This window comes from Octopus bimaculoides, chromosome 15 (assembly GCF_001194135.2).
Source record: "Octopus bimaculoides isolate UCB-OBI-ISO-001 chromosome 15, ASM119413v2, whole genome shotgun sequence".
Classification (NCBI taxonomy): domain Eukaryota; kingdom Metazoa; phylum Mollusca; class Cephalopoda; order Octopoda; family Octopodidae; genus Octopus; species Octopus bimaculoides.
In genome coordinates, this window is record NC_068995.1 from 4,761,430 (window position 1) to 4,768,459 (window position 7,030).

Below are 7,030 nucleotides of genomic sequence, written 5' to 3' on the forward strand. Positions count from 1 at the left end.
TATATATATATATATATATATGAATACACACACATGCACAGCTTTACTCATATTTACATACATAAATGTGCATCCATACACATGTATATATATGCATACACATATATATGTATGTGTGTGTACATTTGTATATATATATATATGTGTGTGTGTACGTTTCCATCTATATATGTATACATATATATGTATATGTATGTATGTGTGAATATATATATATATATATATATATATATATATAAATACACACACATGCACAGCTATACTCATATATACATACATAAATGTGCATCCATACACATGTATATATATGCATACACATACATATGTATGGGTGTGTACATTTGTATATATATATGTGTATGTGTGTACGTTTGCATCTATATATGTACACATATATATGTATGTATGTATGTATGTGTATATACATATATATATATATATATATATATATATATATATATATATATATATATATATATATATATATTTGCCAACTAGATGTGGCTGTCCCACAGAGGACAATGTTACTGTTGCTTTTAGATGTTACAAAAGTAACATCATCATCTATGGGACCACCACATTTAGTTGGCAAATATATTTTATGATTCCCTACCGTTACTGTTTACCCCTTGCACAGAGGTTTAATATATATATAAATTTGATTAGATGCTGTGTTAACCTCATGAAGGGGTGGTTTTCATCCAAGGATGAATGTATATGTGTGGATGGATGTATATGTGTGTGTGAAGGTGTGTAGCTTTGTGGTTAGGGCATTCAGCTCACGATCATAAGGTTCTGAGTTCAATACCGGCGGCACGTTGTGTCCTTGAGCAAGACACTTCATTTCACATTGCTCCAGTCCACTCAGGTGGCAAAAATGAGTTGTACCTGTAATTCAAAAGGGCCAGCCTTGTCACACTCTGTGTCATGCTGAATATCCCCGAGAACTACGTTAAGGGTACATGTGACTGTGGAGTGCTCAGCCACTTGCAGATTAATTTCATGAGCAAGCTGTTCCATTGATCGTATCAGCTGGGACCCTCCTTATGTATGAGTATATGCATGTGTCTCTGTGTATGTATATGGACGTATGGATACATATGTGTGTGTATATGTATACATGTGTGCTTGCATACATACAAATTTTCATAACTTTATTTCTACCTTATAAACGAACATTCCATTCCTTTATCAACCATAAACTCACCTTATTTATATTTAAATTTCTTCTATTATCTCCATTTAATTTATTCATTTATTCTTGTAATTCTATTTACCTACTCTACCTTATCTCCAATCAACCTGTAAACCCCTCACCCAAACACATTACAATACAAATCTTAAACCGTATCATTCAATCTGCTATAATGAGCCTATAAACACATACAAGACATTCAAGGATATATTTTTACGGTCTGAAAATATTATACTCAGGTCTTATAAACAAAAATTTAATATTTACTGAGTAATAATTGAAACAGCTATAAATGAAGATGATTAATTTGTTATTAATAATAAACAATTATTAACTTCCCAATCTCTATTTTCCTTTTCTTCTCTTATATATATATATATTTATATATACAGACACACTTGTTTCAGTCATTGGAATGTGGCCATGCTGGAGCAGCACCTTGATTGGTTTTAGTCGAATGAATTGACCCAAGTACTAATTTTTTTCAAAAACCTGAAAATTATTCAATCAATTTCTTTTCGCAAACCCCTAGGTTACTGAGAGGTAGACATACTGTATGTGTGTGTATGGGGCCGTGTTTGTCCAACCACCACCACCCTAAAAACCAGTATTGGTGAAACAAGTAAAATAAAATGTGGTGTGCTTATTAATATTTTCATATATTTACACACATACGTAAGTTATACATTAAATATCATACATGTATTTATGAGCGTGTATATATATTTATGTGTGTGTATAAATATTTATACACACACACACACACAAGAGTGTGCCCTATAGTATTTATCTATTGACAGCAAGTTAGAGCATAAATAGATCCGAATTAGGCATCTAGAACTGTGGGGTCACAGGGTAACTGCCCAAAGGGCCCCTGCCTTTAGACAGGATGGAAAAAGAGTACTCAAATACCAGAAGTAGAGTAATGTACTTTATTAAAAGCAGCAGAAATATAAATATAGGTAAAGCATGGAGGTGTGATTGTAAAAATTTATATATATATATATATATATATATATATATATATATATATATATATATATATATATATATATATGTATAATTGTATATTTACTCAATTTCCCAAAATAAAAGGGAGTTACACCACAGTCATTTTCTGATCTTTGCTACCCTGGCATCTATTAACCAATTTATTTTGTCAGAGTTAATTATTAACTAAGAGAAAATAAATACATATAATAAAATATAGATAGATAGATAGACAGATAGATAGATAATATAATATAATATAATATATATATATATCTATATCTATATATATATATATATATAGATATAGATATATATATATATATATAATATAATATAATATATATAAACCCATGCTAGCATGGAAAGCGGACGTTAAACGATGATGATGATGATATATATATAAATATATATATAATATAATATAATATATATATACACACACATATGTGCTTGTGTGTAAGTGTGTGTATATATATTTATATATAACGCAGAGATATAAGATGCATATTTTATATTAGTCATATACAATCGTTATACCAAACTGTCAATAGTAACGATTCTTTGGTGATTATATAGCTATTCATTGTCATTCCGTTTAATTTATCTCCATAATTCTTTGTTTTTATAATCATCCAACTAAATACACAGCCTATATTAATCCTACACACACTAAAAATTATATATCAATTAAAGAAACGGGATAATTATACGTCAAACTTACCGTACATTCATCTTCGTTCGTGAGAATCTATTCAGAATTATACATGAATCGTCTGGTACAGGTGCTTTGTTATGCGGTGTAGCAGGAAAAGCTGTCTCTACTATAAAAATCGAATCTAAAAATTTAAAAAAATCTCTAGTTGAATTTATTTTATTAATCAATAATCGGTCTTTACTTGGCAATTTAACTCAAGGATCGTGGATTTCGAGTGTTAGCACTTACGAAAACTATAATTAAATTTAATAATCACCCACAAGTTTACGTTTTTTAAGCAGTTCGTTTTTTCATTCTCCATATTAATTATATAACAAATACATTATCTTATTAATATATCATTTTAGCTATTTTCTTTATCACTAACCATCCAGTGATATGGGCGATTACTTATTTACCCAGGAGAGAGATGCAATTACTCATTCGATGTATTCGACTTTATTTATCTATTGGGTAGTTAAGGGTTCGGGGTCATTCCAGATCTAATCTTCCACGTTTCATCGTGCGTGTGTAGGCGCAGGTGTCGCAGTGTTGTAAGAAGTTGCTTTCTAACCAACATGGTTCTGGATTCAAGCCCACCGCGTGGCACAGTGGGCAAATGTCATCTTCTGTAGCCTCGGGACGACAAAAGCCTTCTGAGTGGATTTGGTACACGGAGGCTGAAAGAAACCCGTCGTATATATGTAGCGTCGGCGTCCCTAATTGTAGCATGTTTTAGCGTAGGGGTCACCAATTGTAACAATGTGATTACCAGAATGTAACATGCGTGATGTTGAAGAAAAGAAAGTTGATGTGAATGTGTGTGTGTGTGTTTTTTTGTTGTTTTCCTATGTTGAAGAATAAGGACATTGGTCGGAAGTTGTAGATAACATATTTTATTTACCGTTACTTAATATGTATAGCCACACCACGACGAGCAGGCGTGTATAATATAATCGAGAGTTAATTTTTCCTTGTATAAAGTGTGTATTAATGTTCCTGTCATTGTAGTGGTAAGAAAGAGATAGACAAAATGATGTTTGTTAGAAAGGAAATGAGCTATTGAGAAAGTGAAAGACAGTAGAGGGAGTTGTATCATAGCGTTTGCTTACCCTCTTGCTCTGGCCGTCTGTCTCTTGTGGTTTGCTTAGAGATACTTGTATTTATTAGAATGCAGACCTGCCAGAAAAAGAGATGGATAAATTAATGTAGGTCACTTCAACTTATCGTGGGACAGGAAAGTTTATCAGTCAAGTGGAAAACACATAAATCTGCGTTCTTCTTTAGACTGAACAATAGGCCATATGGCTAGGGAGAATTTCTAGATTCGATTTCAAATCTTAGGTAGAGCCAAACGAGGTCTCTACACATATGTGGGTGGGTGGGTGTGTATGCATATATATGTATATATGTTACCGAAATGAGAGGGCCAATCCACATTCCATATCTTGTTTCTTTTTTCTTCCTTTTCAAAAACAAATTCTAAATTTTAATTCATCAAAAGAAAATCTTTTTCTCATAGAGTAATCAGATCATTCATCAATTAAAAAAAATGCGTCTGAAACAGCTGTTGTGAACCTTAACCCATTTTTGTTATTTGTGTGTGTGTAATGAATCACTTCCAAGATCCTTAGTTGAGATTCGAAACCAACTCTAAATCTTCCTACAACTTCCTCTCTATCGTTCTCGATATAAGTGCTTAGAAATTTACGAGTGTCAGTTTTCAAATATAGATAAGTTCTCTTCTTTAACAGACAGTTTCAAGTCAAACTTTCTGTCAAGGCAAATAACAGACGGAAAAATCTTTTGTTTAGCCTGACCTCATTCTGTTAGGAGAAAATATAAATACAGAACCAAAGTTACGTTCTTCATCCTTTCGTTTGGCGCCGGTAAAAGAAGCACCTTCTGCGAAGGGCTACACAACTTTTATACTTTCTATTTGTCAATACAGAGAGGTAAGGTTCTTTTACCCTTTCTCTCTCTCCTTTCAGCCGTTCCCCTAGGAGTCAAAAAGAAGATGAACTTAACTACTTACAAAATGAATAACAGAACTGCAAATAATGTGTACAACAATAACTTGAAGAAGCTGTATGTTACATTGTAACAAAATAAAAGTCATATTAACTATAAATATTTTGCCTCTCATTTATTTCACACATGCATACACACACACACTTATATATGCATGCGTGCATAAGAGTTGGTTTGAGGGTTGAAAATGTACCTGACTCTTTACAATGAATCGTACTGGTTTCAACATTTCTTCTTTTCAGTGGTAGATGACAAAAAGTTTAAAAGAAAGTGAAGGTGTGAGAGAAAAAAAATGGTAAAACATGCTTAATATATCAAATGTTTATAAAAATTTCAGTATTCTATAAATTTCACAGTAACAGAAATTAATAAAAGTTGTACATTTAGGTATCAGGAACTTCTTCAGCACAATTCTAATTAAATAAGGAAAGTTTGTTTATTAAGTAATATAAACCACTGCGGGAAACGTTATAACAACACAACAGAATGAGAAAACTCAGTTTATTCAACCCAATTAAAAACGACCAAGAACTAACATTAGTAATAAGATGCCTAAACTCTCTTCTGTATTGTTTTCTTTTTTTTCTGTTTACTTGTTTCAGTCATTTAACTGTGGCCATGCTGGAGCCTTGAAGGGTTTCGGTCAAACAAATCGACCCTGGGACTTCTTTTTTTAAAAGCCTAGTACTTATTTTATTTGTTTATCTCTCTATCTCTGTTTGTCTGTCTCTCTCTCTATATATATATATGTACTCAGTTATGCAATGGGTGAAATAGCCTCCATATAAGCTAGTTTTTTTTCTACAGAAGTAGCACCACACTGATGTACTGTTTTATTCACATCAAATTCCCCCACCCCACTCTTTCAGGAATAAATATGGATAGTGACTGACTTATACCTTGGACAAGAAGACAGGTGAGAGGGTAGACCCCCTATTATAATGACTAACACCACCAATATCACAGGCAACACTAACAACAACACCATGAAAACCAACAAAACTACCACCATCACCACTAGCACCTCTACCAGCACACCAACAACAACAACAGCAGTAACAACAATAAACATCATTACCAACAACAACATAAGGAATATCAACAATAACAACTCTAATAATATGACCACCACCACCACCAACAACAACAATAGCAAAAAAAAAAGCTACACTATCAACGCCACAGACATCAATAAATAGATTTATTAGCACACCAGGCAAAATGAAGTACCAGTTGCGTACTGGGGTTGATCTAATCAACTGGACCCCTTTCCAAAAATGTTGAGCCTTGTGCCTAGAGTAGAAAAAAATAAATAGATTTTTAAAAATAACGTTGATCTCCATCTTTAGCACACTGAGTATATGCTGAACAGTATTTCTTTTGTCATTACGTTCCGAGTTCAAATTCCGCCAAGGTCAACTTTGCCTTTTGGCCTTTCGGGGTCGATAAAATAAGAAGCAGTCGAGCATTGAGATTGGTGTCATTGACTTACTCTCTTCCTTGAACTTGCTGATCTTGTGCAAAATCTTAAAACCGATATAGATCTCCATATGTCACAGTCAAATCATGATATGTCTCAAATATAACATATCAATTCCTTCTTTGTAAAGGGTAAAATGGTGAACTGGATATTTGATCAGCATTTACTTCACAATCTTTGAAAGGATTGCATCATTTGATAGTAAAAGTGTAAACAACACAAAATAGCGGAGACTTGGTGGTATAGTTCTTTGCAACTGCATTCGTCGGGTGCTGTCTGCTGTAGTTTCGTGTTAAAGAAAGAATTCTGAGTGGAATTTGGTAGTGAAATGGAAGCTAGTTACATGTTTGTGTGTGTGTGTGTATGAACTGGTATGTCAAGTCGCATGACTCAATAAAATAAGTGCCATGCAAAAGTTAGTATTTAGGCGGGTTCGAAAAAAATCACTTGGAGGCATTTTCCCTGCTCGGCTGTAATCCAGTGAATGAATCCGGTAAAGGATTCTCTTCTTTTATAATTCTAATCACATCTAGAATGCAATATAGAGGTGATTCTTAACTCAGAGAAACTGATTTGGCACAAGTTTTCTACACAGACATAGTTCTGCATGCTAACAAAAAATCTCACCGGGGGGGGG

At 33.2% G+C, this 7,030-nt stretch overlaps 1 protein-coding gene across 1 annotated transcript in view; it reads right to left on the reverse strand.

Annotated features, from left to right (window-relative positions):
• LOC106876905 (protein O-linked-mannose beta-1,2-N-acetylglucosaminyltransferase 1) overlaps positions 1 to 3,697 on the reverse strand; it is a 68,239-nt gene extending 64,542 nt beyond the window's left edge. Inside the window, exon 1 of the mRNA XM_052973440.1 lies at positions 2,910 to 3,697. The gene's annotated coding sequence lies outside the window, so the exon portion shown is untranslated. The remainder of the gene's footprint in view (positions 1 to 2,909) is intronic.
• Positions 3,698 to 7,030: the final 3,333 nt, after the last annotated feature.